Source organism: Phoca vitulina, unplaced genomic scaffold (genome assembly GCF_004348235.1).
Source record: "Phoca vitulina isolate PV1807 unplaced genomic scaffold, GSC_HSeal_1.0 scaffold119, whole genome shotgun sequence".
Taxonomy (NCBI): Eukaryota; Metazoa; Chordata; class Mammalia; order Carnivora; family Phocidae; genus Phoca; species Phoca vitulina.
Window position 1 is genome coordinate 357,113 of NW_022589822.1, and position 21,392 is coordinate 378,504.

The 21,392-nt window shown below is 38.4% G+C and overlaps 1 protein-coding gene across 2 annotated transcripts in view; it reads left to right on the forward strand.

Annotated features, from left to right (window-relative positions):
* The first annotated feature begins 219 nt into the window (after positions 1 to 219).
* The window catches only part of TMLHE (trimethyllysine hydroxylase, epsilon), a 129,449-nt gene continuing 108,276 nt past the window's right edge, over positions 220 to 21,392 (forward strand). The window contains exon 1 of one of the 2 annotated variants that reach the window (XM_032398725.1): positions 220 to 423. The gene's annotated coding sequence lies outside the window, so the exon portion shown is untranslated. The remainder of the gene's footprint in view (positions 424 to 21,392) is intronic. The other variant, XM_032398726.1, reaches the window with a different exon arrangement.

Here is a 21,392-nt window from a genome sequence, read left to right on the forward strand (position 1 = left end):
TAAGCAACCTCGTAAGGGGGAAGGCTCCGGAGGAGCCCTGAAAAGGCAAACAAGGAGACCCAGGTGTCACGCGCAGTGTATTTGTACGGGTCGGTCTATTTTCCTCTCTGCGCCTGTGGCTCCAAATCTGTTAAACGAAGGCAATGGACTAGAGCACCCCATCGCGACCCTTCTGAGTCAGAGGTTCTAGCACGCCCCCGCAGCGGCTTCGGTCCAGGGCGCTCCAGGCGCCCACCGCACAGGGCCGGAAGAAGTGGGGCGGGGCCTCTAGGCTGCTGGGCCCGAACGCACTGGGGGAGGGGAGCCCGGGGCCCATAGTCTCTGGGAAAAAGCAAAAGGCGGGCGCAAGGCTGCCTCCCAAGGCTCTCTTTGCTTACAGTTCCTCCCGTTTTGCTGAGTTGGGAGTCGCGACCTCCAGCACAGGTGGGTCCAGTCCCACGGATCGGGAAGGGGGGGCCTTTGGTGGGTGCGGTGGTTGGGTTTGCCCAGACGCTCGCTTTAAGGCCTGGCGCGGGGGCGAGGGGGACGGCTCCCACCGCGTCTGCTCAGCCCCAGGGCGGTGGTACTTACCTTCACCCCTGTAGAGGAGAAGGCCACTCGTGCCTTGCCGCAGGGCTGTCGTCACGGTTTATGCCCGTTGCGCGGCGAAGTCGGCCTGGAGATCCGGGCAGGGCCAGATGGGCCTAGCGCTCGGGAAGAGCCGGAGGAGCTGGAGCGAGCTCGCGGTGGGACTGACGCCCGGCGTACATTGTTTCAAACTCGATCGCACTTCCCCGCCCTGGGTCCGTCACTGACTTGGTATCTAGCTTTCCAGAGAGTGCCTCACCTGTTCAAGCTGCACTGCTTGGCGGTGGAGTGGAAGGTGGGACTCGGCTGTCCGCAAGACCTTGCAGCACTGACTTTCTTTCGGTACAATATCCACTGGTGTTCTCTGCCCAGATTTTACCCTTTGTCTGCCCCTCCTGAGCGAGAATGCCTAGCAAGAGTCGGGAGTCACCGGGCAGGGCATTGGAAAAGTTAGTCGAGGAAGTGCTCTCCATTACTAAAACAACTCTGAAAAACCTTTCAAGCATTTTTAACTACTAACTGACCCGAAAGCTGGAAAAAACGTTCATTCAGTGCCTTAGTTGAATGGCAGCTCTGAAGAATGCTTTTGTGAATGCTTTACTGTTGAAGATTTTAACCAGATGATTGACCAAAACATTATGTGTTGAATGAACATAGTACACTGCCCAGCAAAAGTCTCATCATAAAAGACTTGGGTAATTTAACTGTTAACCAATCGCTGAAAGAAAAACTTCAGCTTTCATATGTAGGAACACTTGCATAATCCATTCCCGATAGCACTCTTACAGAGTTTCTTCTTAGCTGGTATTGCCCTTTCAGGAAGCACTATAGTAAAAATTACATACAGTTTATTTTACACTAACTATAAAGACAAAGAATTATCAACACTATGGACCAACATTGTGTCATTCCAATTCCACCTCATTATGGAACTGCTTACAGTGGTAATGGCAACCCTACATTATGCACTGGAATCTTCACAACCATGAGAGCTGAATGTGTTTATTTGTCATCAGACTTAGAGGGGTTATACTCTACATGGTAACTAGTATGATGAAGGGAATCTTCGCTGGGTTCGTTGAGTCCGGTGGGAGGGGCATCCTTTGCATGCCCCATGTCATTCTTATTTCTGGGAAATCTGCACTGGGACAGATCACTTCCTGGTTTTGGTATCTGTAGCAGAAACCACAAGCAGTTCTGTATCTCTGCTTGTCAGCCTTGGGAGAAGCAATAAAATAGCCAGACTCACACTTGGTGTCTGTAGTGTTTCTGGCAGTTGTATTTTTTGCCTGCCAGGATGAGGGTGGGGGGAGGGCTGGATTAATAAACCTCTTTGGTATGAAGAGTCTCTTTGTGATTGAAGCCAAAGTGAACATAGATCCACCAGTTGGGTGCCCACTGTGACCCCGTTTCTGCAACACCAAACGTCCTCTGTGCTCACATGGGCTGTACAATCTGCCACTGCCCTCATGTAAAGAATTTACAGAATAAGAGGCTCTTGGCAAAACCGGGTCTGTGCACACCTGCAGGTTCTAGGCAAGGACTGCCTGATGGGAAGGTGGATGTTCTTCTGGACATGGGACCTGGTGATTTTCCAAACGGTTGATAGAGTGAGAGGGAAATTGTGATAGACTTCTGCTGAGCCGACCTTGAGGGTGAGTTTAGGACTGGCTGTTTGGCAGGCACCGGTGAATGCTTTGTTTGGCTGTATTTCTACTCTATTCATTTATTCTTTCACTCCAAAGACAATCAATGAATGCTTACTCTGTGCCAGCATGCTGATCCACTCACTGAGATTAGCAGCAAAGGAAGACAGTAAGTTTGGGAGGAGAACAGGAATTCCACTTTAGGCATGCTAAGTCGGAGCCATCTTCTCTCTTCCTGATTCCCAATATAGAATCAATTCAAAATCTTGCCACTTCTGCTTCCTGAATATTTTTAAACCTATCCACTTCTCTTTGCCCCCATTGCTACTCCAAATTTTGAGCCAGCAACATTGTTTTTTATTCATTTATTTAAAGTTTTTTATTTATCATTGAAGTGTAATTGATATACAATGTTATGTTCGTTTCAAGTGTACAGCATATTGATTCGACAATTCTATACTTCACTCAGTACTCAGCGAGATAAGTGGAGTCACCATCTGTCAACACTCAATGTTATTAAAATAGTATTGACTATATTCCCTATGCTGCACTTTTCAGCTCCGTGGCTTACTTATTTAGTCATTTAAAAAACTTTTTTATTTTAAAAGATCCAAATCATTGCTTGACCCTCAGCCCTCATGGGAAAACCAACACTCCTATCATCACCACAGCATCAACAACAACATACAACAGCCCAATGAGCTCTCTATGATCCTTGATAGGCTGTGAAAAAGATGAACTTTCTCTCTTTTTTCTTTTCTTTTCTTTTCTCTACTGCCCAGAGTGTCTTTAAAATTTCTTGTATTGAGACAACATGGATGGACCTAGAGGGTATGGGGTTAAGTGAAATAAGTTGGACAGAGAAAAACAAGGACCATATAATTTCACTTATATGTGGAATCTAAAAAACAAAACAGACAAACACAAAAACAGACTATTAAATGCAGAACAAACTGGTGGTCGCCAGAGGGGAGGTGAGGGAGATGGGCAAAATAGGAAAAAAAATTTGTGTTAAGGTATAATTTACATACCGGAAAATTGACCCATCTTAAGTGTAAACTTCAAGGATTTTTAGTAAATTTATTGAGGTCACAAACATCACTGTAATCCAATTTTTGACATTTCCATCACCTCAGTAACATCTCCCTTGCCCATTTGCAGTTAATCCTTATTACTACCCCTAGCGTTGGGCAATGTAATCCTTTTATGTGTCCATGGATTTCCTATTCTTGGACATTTCACATAAATGGAATCATACAGTGTGTGGTCTTTTACAACTTGCTTCTTAGCATGATGTTTTCAAGGTTCATTCATATTGTAGTATGAATCAGTACTTCATTACTTTTGATGGCTGGATAATGTGCTACTGTATGTATATACTACATTTTATTTATTCATTTATCAGTTTATATACATTTGGTTTATTCCCACCTTTTGGGAGTTGTGAAGAAGGCTGCTCTGGGCATTCATGCACAAGTTTTGGACATGTTTTCAGTTCTCTTAAGTATATATCTAGGAATGGAATTGCTGTTCCATCTACATTGAAAATCTGTTGTTTAGTGTAGCCACCTTTGTTAATTCTCTGAGCTCGATCTTCCTGATACCTTGCTGCAGCTTCTGCATCAGCCCTAGCTGCTTCACCTTGCACTTGGATGTTATGGAAATGGCTTCTTTCCTTCAACCTCATGAACCAAGCTCTACTAGCTTCACACTTTTCCTCTGCAGCCTTCTCACCTCCCTCAGCCTTTACAGAACTGAAGAGCATTAGGGCCTAGCTCTGGGTTAGGCTTTGGCTTAAGGGAATGTTGTGGCTGGTTTGATCATCTTTCAAGATGACTGCAACTTTCTCCATATCAGCAATAAGGCTGTTTTGCTTTCTTATCATTTGTGTGTTCACTGGAGTGGCACTTGCAATGTCCTTCGAGAACTTTTCCTTTGCCTTCACAACTTGGTATCTGTTTGGCACAAGAGGCCTAACTTTCTGCCTGTCTCAGCTTTCAACATGCCTTCCTCACTAAGCTCAATCATTTCTAGCTCTTGATTTAAAGTGAGAGACACGCAACTCTTCCTTTCACTTGAGCACTTAGAAGACATTGTAGGGTTATTAATAAGCCTAATTTCAGTATTGTTGTGTCTCAGGGAGTAGGGAGGCCCAAGTTGAGAGAGAGAGATGGGGGAATGGTTGGTCAGTGGAGCAGTCAGAACACGCATTTATTACACTCATTGTCTTCTGTGGGTACAGTTCATGGTGTCCCAAAACAATTACAATAGTAACATCAAAGATCATTGATCACAGGACACTATAAAAAATAATAATGAAAAAGTTTGAACTATTGTGAGTGACACAGAGACATGAAGTGAACAAATGCTGTTGGAAAAATGGCACCGATAGACTTGCTTAATGCAGGGTTTGCCACAAACCTTCAATTTGTTTTTAAAAAAATCCAGTATCTGTGAAGCACAATAAAGAGAAGTGCAATAAAATGCCTATGCCTGTATTGGTGGGTTTGGTTTGCTAACATTTTGTTGAGGAATTTTGCATCTATATTCATTCGAGACATTGCATGGTAGTGCAGTTTCTTCCCTTAAGATGTATTTGTCTTGTTTGATGTAAGATACCAATCTCATAGAATGAGTTAAGAAGAGTTTCTTTTGTTAGATGTGTATTTTACACATGTTTCGGCTTATTATGTCTTTCTGATGAATTGACCCTTCTTCCATCATTATGAAATATCCTTCTTTTTCTAAGCATAACTACTTCAACTCTTTTATGGTTGCCATTTGCATTGTATACATCTTTTTCACCCTTTTAGTCTTTCAACCTATTTATTTCTTCACATCTAAACTGGGTATAATGTAGATGGTGTATACTTGGATTCTGTTCTTCTATCCAGTCTCATAGTCTTTGTCTTTTGATTGGACTGTTTGATCTATTTATATTTATCATAATTAAAATTACTGTAATTAAGTTAACTTATTGTGATTGAACTTTTGATGTTTTTTTACTGTAATTTCTGGAGTTATTTTTTATTAACTACCCTGGGAATTACAATATGTATGTCAACGTAATATAATCTACTTTAGATTAATAATCATTTAATTCCAGTAACACAAGGAAGCTTTGCTCCTCCATCCTTTGTCCTATTAATGTAATATGATTTACATCTTAGTATATTGCAAGCCCAACAATATAGTTTTTAAATTATTGTTTTATGTAGTTGCTCTTTAAAAGAAAAAAGAAAAAATGATGTATATTCTCTTTTATGTTTACTTGCATAAATACCTTTACTAGTGCTGTTTATTTCTTCATGTGGATTCAAGTTACCAACTGGTATTTCTTTTTAGACTAAGGGCTTCCTTTAGTATTTTTTATAAGATAGGTCTGCTAGCAATGAATTCTCTGTCTTTGTGTGTTGTGGAATTTCTTTATTTTACCTTAATTTTTGATGGGTAGTTGCTGGATATAGAATTCTTGGTTGGCAGGGCTTTTTTTTTCTTTTAGTATTTTGCATAAGCCATTCTACTGCTGTCTGGCCTTCCCTGCATTATGTAGCCTCTGATGCCTCTACTCAGTTTTGTTGTTGTTGTTGTTATTCTTATTCTTATTATTTTTTTTACTTTAAAGACTAGCTTCCTTGGGGTCAATTAGACAAATATATATTAGTGGTCACCCAAAAGTTATTCGATGTTGTGTTCAAACTCCTTGTGTCAGGGAAGGTTTAAATCACTTTCTTAGAGAAAACAAAGTTGGATCTTTGTTTTTTAAGTTCACACTGACAGTCTTTTTTTAATTGGTATATTTAGGCCATTCATATATAAAGTGACTATTGATATTTTTAGATTAATATTTACCATTTTTGTTAATATGTCCATATGTTACATTTCTTCTTTATTTACTTTCCCCCTCTTTTTCTGCCTTCTCTTGTTTTAATTGTGCATTTTATATGATTCCATTTTATCTCCTTTCTTAAAATTTCATTATACTTTTTTAAGTTTTCTTTAGTGCTTGCCCAGAGTTTGTGATATATGTATTTTTTACTAATCTGAGCCCACCTCCAAATAAGACTATTCTGCCTCACATGTGGTGCATAAACCTTATAACAGAATATTCCCAATTCTTTCCTCTAATCCCCTATGATTTTTCTTCCAGTCATTAAATTTTTTATATGTTGTAATTACCCATCACATTGTTACTTTTATTACTTAAAGCTATTATTTTTTAGAACAATTAAGAATAAGAACACTTAAAATATTTTTTACCTTTATTTATTCCTTTTCTGATGCCCTTCTCCTCTGGAGACCCAAGTTTCTGATATATATCATTTTCTTCTCCCTGAAAAGCTTCATTTAATATTTATTGCAGGAGATAACTGCTGGTGATTGAATTCCCTCAGTTTTTGTTTGTCTGAGAAAGTCTTTCATTCTCCTATACTTTTTAAAATTTCTTTTTATTTTTTTATTAGTTTCAGAGGTAGAATTTAGTGATTCATCCGTTGCATATAACACCCAGTGCTCATTACATCAACTGCCCTCCTTAATGCCCATCACCCAGTTACCCCATCCCCCTACCCACCTCCCCTCCAGCAAACCTCACTTTGTTTCCTAGAGTTCAGCATCTCTTATGGTTTGCTTCCCTCTCTGATTTCATCTTATTTTATTTTTCTTTCCCTTCCCCTATGTTCATCTGTTTTGTTTCTTAAATTCCACATATGAGTGAAATCATATGGTATTTGTCTCTCTGGCTGACTTATTTCACTTAGCATAATACGCTCGAGTTCCATCCACGTCATTGCAAATGACAAGATTTCGTTTTTTGATGGCTGAGTAATATTCCATTGTATATACATGCCACATCTTCTTTATCCATTCATCTGGTCAGTGGACATCTGGGCTCCTTCCATAGTTTGGCTTTTGTGGACATTGCTGCTATAAACATTGGGGTGCAGGTGCCCCTTCGGATCACTATGTTTGTATCCTTTAGGGTAAATACCTAGTAGTGCAATTGCTGGGTCATAGGGTATCTCTATTTTTAACTTTTTGAGGAACCTCCATACTGTTTTCCAGAGGGGCCGTACCAGCTTGCATTCCTGCCACCAGTGTAAGAGTGTTCCCTTTTCTCTGCATCCTTGCCAACATTTGTTGTTTCCTGTCTTGTTAATTTTAGCCATTCTGACTGGTGTGAGGCGGTATCTCATTGTGGTTTTGATTTGTATTTCCCTCATGCCTGGGAATGTTGAGCATCTTTTCATGTGTCTGTTGGCCGTTTGGATGTCTTTGGAGAAATGTCTGTTCATGTCTCTGCCCATTTCTTGACTGGATTTTTTTGGGGGGTGTTGAGTTTGATAAGTTCTTTATCAACTTTGTATACTAGCCCTTTACCTGGTAAGACATTTGCAAATATCTTCTCCCATTCTATAGGTTGCCTTTCAGTTTTGTTGACTGTTTCCTTTGCTGTGCAGAAGCTTTTTATCTTGACAAAGTCCCAATAATTCCTTTTTGCTTTTGTTTCTCTTCCCTTTGGAGATGTGTCTAGCAAGAAGTTGATGCAGCTGAGATCAAAAAGGTTGCTGCCTGTGTTCTCTTCTAGGATTTTGATGAATTCCTGCCTCACATTTAGGTCTTTCATCCATTTTGAGTTTATCTTTGTGTATGGTGTAAGAAAGTGGTCCAGTTTCATTCTTCTGCATGTGGCTGTCCAATTTTCCCAACACCACTTGTTGAAGAGACTGTCTTTTTTCCATTGGATATTCTTTCCTGCTTTGTGAAAGATTAGTTGACCATAGAGTTGAGGGTCCATAACTAGATTCTCTGTCCTGTTCCATTGATCTATGTGTCTGTTCTTGTGCTGGTACCATATTTTCTTGATGATTACAGCTTTGTAATACAGCTGAAGTCCGGAATTGTGATGCTGCCAGTTTTGGTTTTCTTTTTCGACATTTCTGTGGCTATACAAGGTCTTTTCTGGTTCCATACAAATTTTAGGTTTGTTTGTTCCAGCTCTATGAAAAATGCTGATGGTATTTTGATAGGGATTTCATTGAATGTGTAGATTACTTTAGATAGCATAGACATTTTTTTTTTAAGATTTTATTTATTTGACAGAGAGAGACACAGCAAGAGAGGAAACACAAGCAGGGAGAGTGGGAGAGGGAGAAGCAGGCTTCCTGCTGAGCAGGGAGCCCAATGCGGGGCTTGATCCCAGGACCCTGGGATCATGACCTGAGCCAAAGGCAGACGCTTAACAACTGAGCCACCCAGGCGCCCCTAGCATAGACATTTTAACAATATTTGTTCTTCCAGTCCATGAGCATGGAATGTTTTTCCATTTCCTCGTGTCTTCCTCAGTTTCTTTCATAAGTGTTCTATAGTTTTTCAGAGTACAGATCCTTTACCTCTTTGGTTAGGTTTATTCTTAGGTATCTTACAGTTTTTGGTGCAGTTGTAAATGGGATTGATTCCTTGATTTCTCTTTCTTATGCTTCATTGTTAGGGTATAGAAAGGTAATTGATTTCTGTGCATTGATTTTATATCCTGCAATTTTGCTGAACTCCTGTACCAGTTCTAGCAATTTTGGGGTGGAGTCTTTGGGTTTTCTACATAGAGTATCATGTCATCTGCAAAGAGTGAAAGTTTCACTTCTTTGCCGACTTGGATGCCTTTTATTTCTTTTTGTTGTCTTATTGCTGAGACTAGGAGTCTAGTACTATGTTGAACAACAGTGGTGAGAGTGGACATCCCTGTCATGCTTTCTGACCTTAGGGGAAAAGCTCTCGATTTTTCCCCATTGAGAATGATATTTGCTGTGGGTTTTTCATATTTGGCTTTTATGATATTGAGGTATGTTCCTTCTATCCCTACACTGCAGAGAGGTTTTATCAAGAAAGGATGCTGTATTTTGTCAAATGCTTTTTCTGCATCTGTTGAGAGGATCATATGGTTCTTGTCCTTTCTTTTATTAATGTGGTGTATCACACTGATTGACTTGTGGATGTTGAACCACACTTGCAGCCCAGGAATAAATCCCACTGGGTAGTGACAAATAATCCTTTCAATGTACTATTGGATCCTATTAGCCAGTATCTTGGTGAGCATTTTTGCATCCATGTTCATCAGGGATATTTCTCTTTAATTCTCCTTTTTGGTCGGGTCTTTGGTTTTGGGATCAAGGTAGTGTTGGCCTCATAGAATGCGTTTGGAAGTTTTCCTACCATTTCAGTTTTTTGAAACAGCTTCAGAAGAAAAGGTATTAATTCTTCTTTAAATGTTTGGTAGAATTCCCCTGGGAAGCCATCTGGCCCTGGGCTTTTGTTTGTTGGGAGATTTTTGATTACTCATTCAATTTCTTTGCTGATTATGGGTCTGTTCAGCTTTTCTATTTCTTCCTGTTTCAGTTTTGGCAGTTTATATGTCTCTAGGAATGCATCCATTTCTTCCAGATTGCCTAATCTGTTGGCATATAGTTGCTCATAATATGTTCTTATAATTGTTTGTATTTCTTCAGTGTTGGTTGTGATCTTTCCTCTTTCATTCATGATTTTATCTATTGGGTCCTTTCTCTTTTCTTTTTGATAAGTCAGGCTAGGGGTTTGTTGATCTTATTAATTCTTTTAAGGAACCGGCTCCAGTTTCATTGATTTGTTCTGCTGTTTTTTTGTGGGGTTTTTTTTGTGTGTGATTTTTTTTGTTTCTTTGTTTTGTTTTTTTACTTCTATGTCATTGATTTCTGCTCTAATCTGTATTATTTCTTTTCTCCTGCTGGATTTATGCTTTATTTGCTATTCTTTTTCCAGATCCTTTAGATGTAAGGTTAGGTTGTGTATTTGAGACTTTTCTTGGTTTTTGAAGAAGGCCTGTATTGCTATATACTTCCCTCTTAGGACTGCCTTTTCTGCATCCCAAAGGTTTTGAACTGTTGTGTTTTCATTTTCATTTGCTTCCATGTATTTTTTCAATTCTTTTTTAATTTCCTGGTTGACCCATTCATTCTTTAGTAGGAATCTCTTTAATCTCCATGTATTTGTGGTCCTTCCAAATTTTTTCTTGTGATTGACTTCCAGTTTTAAAGCACTGTGGTCTGAAAAGATGCATGGTATGATCTCAATCTTTTTGTACCAGTTGAGACCTGATTTGTGACCCAGTATGTGATCTATTCTGGAGAATGTTCCATGTGCACTCAAGAAGAATGTGTATTCTGCTTTAGGATGAAATTCTCTGAATATATCTATGAAGTCTATCTGGTCCAGTGTGTCATTCAAAGCCCTTGTTTCCTTATTGATATTCTGCTTAGATGATCTGTCCATTGCTGTGAGTGAGGTGTTAAAGTCCCCTACTCTTACTGTATTTTTGTCAATGAGTTTCTTTAATTTTGTTATTAATTGGTTTATATATTTGGCTGCTCCCATGTTGGCATAAATGTTTACATTTGTTAGACCTTCTTGTTGGATAGACCCTTTTATTAGATATAGTGTTCTTTTTCATCTCTAATTACAGTCTTTCATTTAAGATCTAGTTTGTTTGATATGAGGATGGCTACTCCAACTCTCTTTTGATGTCCATTAGCATGATAAATGGTTCTTGACCCCCTCACTTTCAATCTGGAGGTGTCTTTGGGTCTAAAGTGAGTCTCTTGTAAGCAGCGTATCAGTGGGTTTTTTTTTTTAATCCATTCTGATACCCTATGTCTTTTGATTGGAGCATTTAGTCCATGTACATTCAGAGTAATTATTGAAAGATACGAGTTTAGTGCCATTGTATTACCTGTAAATTTGCTGTTTTTGAATATTGTCTCTGTTCCTTTCTGGTCTTTGTTACTTTTGGGCTCTCTTTCCACTCAAAGGGCCCCTTTTAATATTTCTTGCAGGGCTGGTTTAGTGTTCATGAATCTTTTAGTTACTGTTTGTCTTGGAAACTCTTTTTCTCTTTTCTATTCTGAGTGACAGCCTTGCTGGATAAAGTATTCTTGGGTGTATATTTTTCCCATTTAGTATGTTGAATATATCACGCCAGTCCTTTCTGGCTTGCCAGTTCTCTGTGGACAGGTCTGCTGCCAGCCTTATGTGTCTACCCTTGTAGGTTAGGGACCTCTTCCTATCTCCCAATGTGCTTTCAATATTTATCTTTATCTTTGTAATTTGCAAGTTTCACTATATTATGTTGTGGCGTTAACCTATTTTTGTTGATTTTTAAGGGGAATCTCTGTGCTTCTTGGACTTGGATGCCTGTTTCCTTCCCCAGATTAGGGAAGTTCTCAGCTATAATTTGTTCAACTAAATCTTTTGCCCCTTTTCCCCACTCTTCTTCTCCTGCAACTCCCATAATACAGTTATTATTTTGCTTTATGGAATCACTGAGCTCCCTAAGTCTACCTTCATGATTGTCAAGGAAATGAACATTTATGGATACAATGATGATTCAGATGATTTCAGATGTTTAGATTTGAGGCTAATTCCTGCATTAAGTCATTTTCCCATATCTTCTTTTGTAGGTAGAAGTAAGCAGTAGAATAGTTTTTAGGATCATTAGATAACAAACTAGGCAGGGAGCTATATGTATTTAATGATTTCCCTGTTAAAATCCACTTCCAAACTATTCTGCTTCATGTTCACACAAGCAATTCTTCAAATAACAAATCTATTCATTTAGAATGAACAGAGTGGATCAATTCAGAATTATTCATAGGCTCAGTTTTCTATATGGGATTAGAAAGGGACAGGAAGAAATTTTGGAGGGTGTTGGACATGTTTATCATCTTATCCTGGGAGTGATGACTTCATGTGTAAAACGCGATCAAACTGCATATTTTAACTATGTGCAGTTTATTATACATCAATTACTCCTTGATAAAGCTGTAATAAAATGTACAAACCTCATCTTCAAATTTTGTTAAATATATATATTTTTTCAATTTTATTATGTTATGTTAGTACCTACAATACATCATTAGTTTTTGATGTGGTGATCCACGATCCATTGTTTGCGTATAACACCCAGTGCTCCATGCAGTACTTGCCCTCCTTAATACACATCATGGGCTAACCAATCCCCCCTCCCCCCTCCCCTCTAAAACCCTGTTTGTTTCTCAGAGTCCATAGTCTCTCATGTTTAAATATATTTAGAGAAGTTCTCTGTGATTCTTATCCTTGCTCTCTAAAGGTAAGGTATTTCCCCTCCTCCAGTATTTTTTAATATGATATGCCTATGTATAGATTTTTTTTCTTTTTGATATTTATCATCCTCATTCTCTGAGCTTCCTGGATCTGTGGTTTGGTGTTTGTCAATAATTTTTGAAAACTCAGCCATTATTACTTCAAATATTCCTTCAGCTTCTTTCTTTATTTCCTGCTAATGAGTTTGGGAGGTTTCTCTCTTGAGCTATCTTTACATTCACTGATTCTTTCTTTGGCCATGTCCAGTCTACTGATGAGCCCTTAAAAGGCATTCTTTATTTTTGTTACAGTGTTTTTTACTTCTAACATTTCCCTTTGATACTTTTGTAGAATTCCATCTGTTTTAATTTACCTATCTGTTCTTGAATATTGCCTACTTTTTCCATTAGAGCCCTTAACATATTAATCATATCTGTTAATGCAAAACTCTTGGTCATATCTGAGTCTGGCTCTGATGCTTGTTTTGTATCTTTAGACTCTGTTTTTTTCTTGCCCTTTAATGTGCCTTATAAATTTTTTGTTGAAAGCCAGGCATAATGTATTGTGTAATAGTACTGACATAAATAGCCTTTAGTATGAGGTTTTGTTTTAATCTGGCTAGGAGTTGGGCTGTGTTTAATGTTTGTGGTAGCTGTAGGTGTCAAAGTCTTCACATTTTACTAGTGTCCTTGATTTTTGTCTCTTTGTCCTTGGTATGCCCTAAGGACTACTTACCAGATAGAGTCTGCATCTTGCAGATCTTTCATTATAATCCACTCTTATAATACTGAAGTCTGATGGCATGGTGGTATAGGGGATGCATTCTATAATCTCATGATTAAATCTTAGTTTTATAGTGGGCCTGTGGCCCTGGGCTGTGTCCTTAACAGCATTTGATAGCATCTCTCTCTTGGTAAGACAAAGGCTTAAGAAGGCCCAAGTGAGAGAAATGTCCTTTCCCCAGATGGGATAAGACCCTGATAAAGTCTTTTCCCTTGGAGAGCAGGTCTTTGTTATAGAGATAGCTCTGTCTAGAGAATACTCTGTTACGGACAATGCAATGTTTACTCTCCCCCTCCCCTGTCAGAACTATGTGGGAATTGTTTTGGGTCCTATACCATAAGAACCTGGTGTGGGATTCATGGAGGTAAAATCCCATGAAAGTGTGGGTTCCCCCTTAAGACTGTGATCCCAGAAGTTTCTCCCTCTCAAGGTAGTCCACACAGCTTCCAGCAATTCATCAAAATTACCATTTAAGTAAATGGAGTTTCTGCTCCAGGTAAATAGATCTTGGCTCTGCCTCTCTAGATTTGCCAGTCTCTCCAGATTTTGGAGTGGCAGTTTGCCCTGCAACCTCAGTAGTCTAAGTCCAAAAAGAGCCATTGCTTTTCAATTTGATCAGCTTATTCCTATTGTGAGGATGGGACTTATGACTTCCAAACTCTTTACATGTTAGAGCTGAAACCAAAAGTCTGATGAGTTTTTTAAACTATGATCTTGTAGCTTATCTAGCTGATTCTCACTTTTAGGGCTGTAAAACCATCTTTTGTAACTTTCTTCAACCTAACCAGAAATAAAAGCCCTGGGCTTGAGTGGCTTTTAAAAAAAAAATATTTCAGTATAGTTGGCCCACAATGTTGCATTAGTTTCAGGTATACAACATGGTGATTCAACATCTCTCTGTAATGCTCACCGCAAGTGTAGCTACCATGGCGCAGCATACAGTGCTGTTACGGTATCATTGACTATATTCCCTGTGCTGTGCCTTTCATTCCCATGACATACTCATTACATTACTGGAAGCCTGTATCTCCCACTCCCCTTCACTCCTTTTTGCCCATCCCCCACCCCCCTCCCCTCTGGCAACCAGCGGTTTGTGCTCTGTATTTGCAGGTCTGATTCTGCTGCTTATTTGTTTGTTTATTCATTTGTTTTTATTTTGTAGATTCTACACATGAGTGAAATCATATGAAATTTGTCTTTCTCTGTCTGACTTATTTCATTTACCATAATACCCTCTAGGTCCATCCATGTTGTCCAAATGGCAAAGTTTTTATCTTTTTGTGGCTGCATAGTATTTACACACCGTATCTTCCTTATCCATTCGTCTGTCTGTGGATACTTAGGTTGCTTCCATAGTTTGACTATTGTAAATAGTGCTGCTATAAACATAGGGGTGCATATATCTTTTCAAATTAGTGTTTTAGTTTTCTTTGGGTAAATACCCAATAGTGGAATTATTGGATCATATGGTTCTATTTTTAGTTCTTTGCGAACATCCATACTGCTTTTCACAGCAGCTGTGCACAAGGGTGGTTCCTTTTACTCCACATCCTCCCCAACATTTATTATTTCTGTCTTTTGAATTTTAGCCATCTGACAGGTGTAAGGTGATATCTCATTGTGGCTTCAATTTGCATTTCCCTAGTGATATTGAACATCTTTTCATGTGTCTGTTGACTATCTGTATGTCTTTGGAAAAATGTCTAGTCAGGTCTTCTGCCTTGGCTTGGGTTTTAATGCTTTCAGGAGCCTGGGCTTGACTGTTAATGCTTGCAGAAGGCCTTGGGTCCTTGCAAGTCATAGAATTGGGATGAAGAACCCCAAAGGTGTGCACATCTGTGAAAGTATCGTTTAGCAAAATCCACCAACAGAAGAGTGATGCATCAAATTTTTCTGTCTTGGCCTAGGCTCTGGGTGAGCCTTAATTAGGATGTGGGTTCAAATGCCTGTAACAAAGACCAAAAATGGAATTGGAAAAGTGGAAGAAATGCAGCCCAGAGAAAACTTTGGTGGCCTCACCTAGTTCCTCAAAGAATCTCCAGTTCTGAAAGACTCTGTACAGAACTGGTCACTGCAGCAGGCCAGTGTGGCACATCTTCCACCAAGGGTCTGCTCACCCATGAACACCAGATTCCTGAATACACATTATATATGTATAGTAACTATATATATGTTTATATAATAGGTTTTATACATATATGTAAACATATGTAAATTTTATATATAAAAAGAATAAACATAATATTTATTAACATGTAATAAACACTTATTATAATAAATATTGATATATATTTAATGTAGTCTTAGAGTTCTTCCAGAGAAAGAACTCCAGAAGAAACCTGCTTAGAGAAATCTGCAAAAGGTGTGATGTTAGAAAACTACTTGATATAAATGAGATGGCTAAACAATAGGAAGATGCATAAATTCAAGCTATAGTGAATATGTAAGACTCAGGAAATATTGTTCCCATGCTGCTTAACTAAGGGATTTAATAGAAATAAAAAAGCTTCAGATAACCAAGAAATCATAGGAGACATTTGGCATACATTTGATGGTGATCTGTAACTATGTTTACCTGTAAAGCTAAGAATAAATGATGGTGATGAAATAACAGAATAGAGGCAAATATTTTACACTCTGAAATATAGATATTACACAAGCAGCAAAAATGGGTGTAGAAGGAAGATAGCTTCATAGATATTAACTAGGAGTAAGAAAATACAGGTTTAGGATGCCTGGGTGGCTCAGTCGGTTAAGTGTCTGTCTTCAGCTCAGATCATGATCCCAGGGTCCTGGGATCAAGCCCCACATTGGGCTCCCTGCTCAGTGGGGAGTCGGCTTCTCCCTCTCCCTATGCCCCTCCCCCCTGCTCATGTGCTCACTCGCTCGCTCTCTCAAATAAATAAAATCTTTTAAAAAAGAAAATAGAGGTTTAAATTAGAGGCTGGGTCAGAAAGAGGGAGAGGCAAAAAGAGGATACTAGCAAATTTCATTATGGCTCATGAAGGACATCAATAGAAAGGATCTTTAAAAGGAGGATGAAAGTTTATCTGATATAATCCCAGCTTAGAACCTTTGCACTGGCCTACTTTATGCCAGGTATCTTCATGACTTACTCCCTCTTTGTTCAAAAGTCATCTTTCTCAATGAGGTTTACCCTTACCACCATATTTAAAACTCCTACTACCTCCAGCATACCCCTTTTTCCTGCTGGCTTTTTTTTATAGCTCCTATCATCTTATAATGTATTATGTAATTTACTTATGTATTATTTTTATCTTTAATCATCTGCCTACTCCCACTAGAAGATACACTCCATGAAAGCAGGGATTTTTGTCTCTTTTGTTCACTTATATATCCCAAGTGCCTAAAATACTGCCTGGCACAAAGTTGGCATCCAAGAAATATTTTTTAAATGAGTTGATTAATTAGTTCGTTAAGAGTCTCAGGGAAGTTTTCTTCAATGATTGGATTTTTAATCTTAGACCTGAAGAACGAGTAGAAAGAATAAGAGGGAGAACATGGTAGGCAGAGGAAACAACACATGTAAAGATCCTGAGGTCATGGGGCAAGATGGAGCCAATTTTGTAAAGCCTTGAGTGCCATTGTAAAGAGATGACCCGGTTCTTTTGCCTGCCCTCAAGGAGCTCTCAGCAAATAGGGAGGAAAAAAATAATTAAACAGGTGATTATTATACATGTTGTAAATGCACTAATAAGGGTATGCACAAAGAACGATGGAAACATTGACTAGGCAGCTATTAACTCTTCCTAGGGCAGTTAGGAAGATTTTACAAAGAAGGTGACATTCGAGCTAGGTCTCAGGCAGGAGAGTGATATGATGAAAGTGTTTTAAGAAGATTAATCTGGCAATAGTGTGGAAAATGGATTGGAATATGGATGGACCAGAGGCAAGGAAACCATCTAGTCTATGGCAGTAGTCCAGGTATGAGGTGATGAAGGCATCTATAGGAATGGAAAAAGAAGGACAAATCTGAGACACATTTGGAAGGAAAAATTGACGGGAGCTAAATGGATTCTTGGCTTTAAGCCTTCAGGAGGTAATGCTTCTTCCTTAGTAATAACCATGAAAAGATTCAAATTGACCTATTATGTAATTGCCTACTCTGACTAGAATTTCTAGCTATGGCTGTTCTCCAAAAGTTTCTGTTATTGTGATTGATACTTGTTGGACCTTAATTTACATTAAGATGATTTTAGACTCTAAAGGTTGGGAAGCTCTCAAAAACATAATTTTGACCATGAAACAGCAAATTATTCTATTAAAGGAGAAATGAGGGAAACCATGGGACTACATAGGAAGTTTTACAATGAGCTCATAGTTCCTATTTTAAAAGAATAATATATAAAAGATGGAAAAGAAGGATGAATATAACAGGTGGCATGTGCCTAAAGGATTAGTATTTAGAAGCATAAGGCCCAAAATTACCTCAGGCTTATAGAAATACATATTTGCAAAGACAACAAGAACAATATTCTGACTATGTTCTCAGAAAGAGAAAGTATATGTGTCCTGGCATGGGTAAGCTATAACTCAGATGATATCATTACACTACCCTCAATGATCAAAGGAATTAAGGAGAATAGGAGAGGTGTTTTATGACTGGATTTATGTAAAACTTCTAAGGGAGAATTTTCAGTCTACTAATCTGTAAACTAAATATCTCCTGGTTAGATTCTAGAACAGATTTCAAGTAAGTGTGTATTTAGAAAATTACAGTTATCAACAAAGACATTCCACACAGATGTAATTTTTATTTTTAAAAATATTTTTAGAGATAATTTATGGAAATGTGGCAGACATAATGTACATAAATGAATGAGTGAAATTTCAGCAAGACTTTAACAAATCTTTTATGAAACCTTTGAACAAGAATTATAAACCTATGTTGATGGGTTAAATAATTAATACAATTATGTATTAATTAATTAAATTACCATACTCAAGGACTGATTAGCAGACCATAGGCAAAGGAAGAGTTTTTGTTGGCCTTCTACAAAACCTACCCTTGGCTTGACCTCAGTATTTTTATTACTTACTTAAGTGAAGATTTACAGCAGACATCCTACCAGATTTAAAGAAAATATGAAGTTGGAAGAAAAGTAATTCAAATTTCATTTGAATTCCCACAAATATTTATGGAGTTTTACAAAGTACTAGGAACCATGCTAAATGTTAGAATGCAAAAATTAATGAGACATATGTCTTCCTATTAAGGAGCATCCAGGTATTACTAGGAAGAAAGACCTAAAAACATATAATTTCATCAAAAGGTATGAAGGAAGATAGAGACATAAACAGAATATTATGAGAGAACACAAGAAAGCTTCTAGTTCATTCTGGGAGTTTAGGGAATAATTTTTAGATGAAATGATACTTCTACTGATTCTTGAAATATGAATAAAAGGCAGAGTAAGAAGGACTTCTAGTTTGAGGGAACAAAGGGTATGAACATGAGTTTTTTAGAATCAGGAAAGAGTATAGTGAGTCTGGAAGACAATAAGCGATAAAGTACAAGGAGGAAGTGAGGCTGAGAGGTAGCTCAGGACCAGGTAATAGAAGGCATTGTATAACACGATAAAGAAATTGGACTTTACCCTGAAGGCCTTAGGGCTCCATTCAAAGGGAATGACATACCAACAAATCTATTTTAGTTCACTCTTCCTATAGTGTGCAAAATGGTTTGAAGGGAGGGCAAGTGTGTATATGGATAGATGAACTAGAAGGCTATTGCAGTCTTTGAGTGAGAAATAATGGCGGGCTTTGACTGAGAATGTGGCAAGTAAAGCTGTAGTGCTTTGTCAGGTTTGGGAATGATGTAGGGAGTAAAAGTTATGATTTGATAATTGCCTGTAGGGTAGAAATTTTAAAGAGGAGGTATCAAGTTCAAAGTATAGATTTCAGATTGAACCAGTTATAGAACTGACTGGATGGTACTAGAACTGACTGTGAAGAACACTGTGGGAAGAGCCAGTTTAGGTATAGTAGATATCAGGATACCATTAAAAGGTGCTTCATAAGGACAGGAATATTTGTTTTGTTTACTGATATATTTCCAGCACTTGTAAAACTGCCTGGCACCTAGTACATGTAAAGGTCTCATGTACTTGTAATAGGAGTCCTAGGAGGAGAGGAGAGAGAGAATGAATATTCAGAAGCAATATTTGAAGAGATGATGAGTAAGAGTTCTCTAAAAGTAATAAAAGCATTGTATTATTTTGCTATTGCTGCATACCAATTTTCCAGAAACTTAGTAGATTAAACCCATACCCACTTATTTGCCCACAGTTCTGTAGATCAGAATACCAGGTATGGCATGACTGGGTTCTTTGGTCAGTGTATTAAAGGCTGAAATGAGGGTATTGGCCAGGCTGCATTCTTTTCTGGAGGCCCTGGCTAAGAATGCACACATCCAGCTTCATTCAGATTGTTGGCTGAGTTCAGTTCCACATGACTGTGGGACTGAGGTTGCTGTTTCCTTCTTGCATGCCATCTGTTCGTCACTCTCATCTCCTTTTGACTGCATGCATTATTTGCCCTGTAGTCCCCTCCACTTTCAAAGCCAATGGAGAATCTCCTTGACAGCAAATCCCTCTCTGGCTTCAAATCTCTTTCACTAGAAAGAGCCCTGACCCTTTTAAGGGATTGCTGGTGTAGGTCAGCCCAGCTAAGGGTCTTTCTTAAAGTCCTCTGTGCCATATACACTGCCTAATCACTCAAGTGAAATCCCATCATATTCATACTGTAGGGGAAGGGATTATAATTTGGCAAGGGTCACCAGAATTCATTTTAGAATTATGCCTATCACAAGCATCAAATCATATATTCAAAAAGTGCTGTAACAAAGAAGAATAATACAAAGAAAACCTAATCTAGCTGTATTTTGTAAAAACTGCTAAAAAATAAAAAGAAGAAAACATAAAAGCAGTTGGAGAAAAAAGATGTATTACCTTACAAGGAGCAGCAATTAGATTGACGTTGACTTCCCAACAAAAACAACATGAAGATATTGGAATGATATCTTCAAAAATGCTGGAGGAGGTAACTTTCAATCTAAATTTCTGTATCCAGTGAAAATAGCTTTCAAAAATGAAAGTAAAAGAGGTGTTTTTAGATGGTCCAGAACTTAGGGAATGTGCCACTAAACTCCAAAGGAAATCCTAATGATCTTCAAGCAGGAGCAAAATGATCCCAAATAAAAGCTTGGAGCTATACGATGGAATGCAGTATAATGGCGAGGTTAAATATGTGGGTAGATCTGAATGTCCATTGATTATATAAGACAAAAATAGTGATGTCATGTCATGTGGGATATGTGTGTGTTAATTAAAATATATAACAGTAGTTGTGGAAGGAGTAGAAATGGAGTTAATAATAATTTTCTAATTTGCATTATAATTTAATGAATCAAAGATATATGTTGTAAGCCCTAGAATAACTCCTTTTTAAAAACCAGTAAAAGAGTGTATAATTAACAAGTAAACAAAGGAGGAAATGGAATGATACAAATTACCTAATCAGTGCAAAACAAAGCAAGAGAGAACAGGCAAGACAAATAGAAAGCAAACATTGATAGAGTTAAATATATCAATAATTATGTTAAGGGGGCGCCTGGGTGGCTCAGTGAAGCGTCTGCCTTCGGCTCAGGTCATGATCTCAGGGTCCTGGGATCGAGCCCCACGTGCTTGCTCAGCAGGGCGTCTGCTTCTCCCTCTGCCTCTGCCCCCCCCCCCCCCCCCCCCCCGGCTTGTGCGCTCTCTCTCTCTCCCTCTCTCAAATAAATAAAATCTTTAAAAATAATAATTATGTTAAATATAAATGAACTGAACTCATTGATGAAATGACAAAGATTATTAAACTTTAAAAAACAAAATGTAACTGTGCTATTTATAAAAAACACAAGTTAAATGTAAAAATATAGAAAGATCAAAAGTAAAAGGGTGGAAGAAATATACAATGCAAACACTATCCAAAAGACAACAGAAGTAGATATATTAATGACAAAGTTGACTTTTTTTTCTAGGAAAAAGGGAGTACAGCTACCCACTTTTCAGGGCTCCCCTTTTCAGGGGTCTTTCCACCACCACCTGGTGCCGCGTAGCGCGCTTGTCAAGAGACGAAATGATTACTGAGTCCAAAATTTAGGAACAAAGAGAAGCCCGAAGGGGCTGCACCGCCTAGCACTAGCAAGAAGTGCAGGCGCCGGGGTGAAGCCCCGAGTCCGGTGGA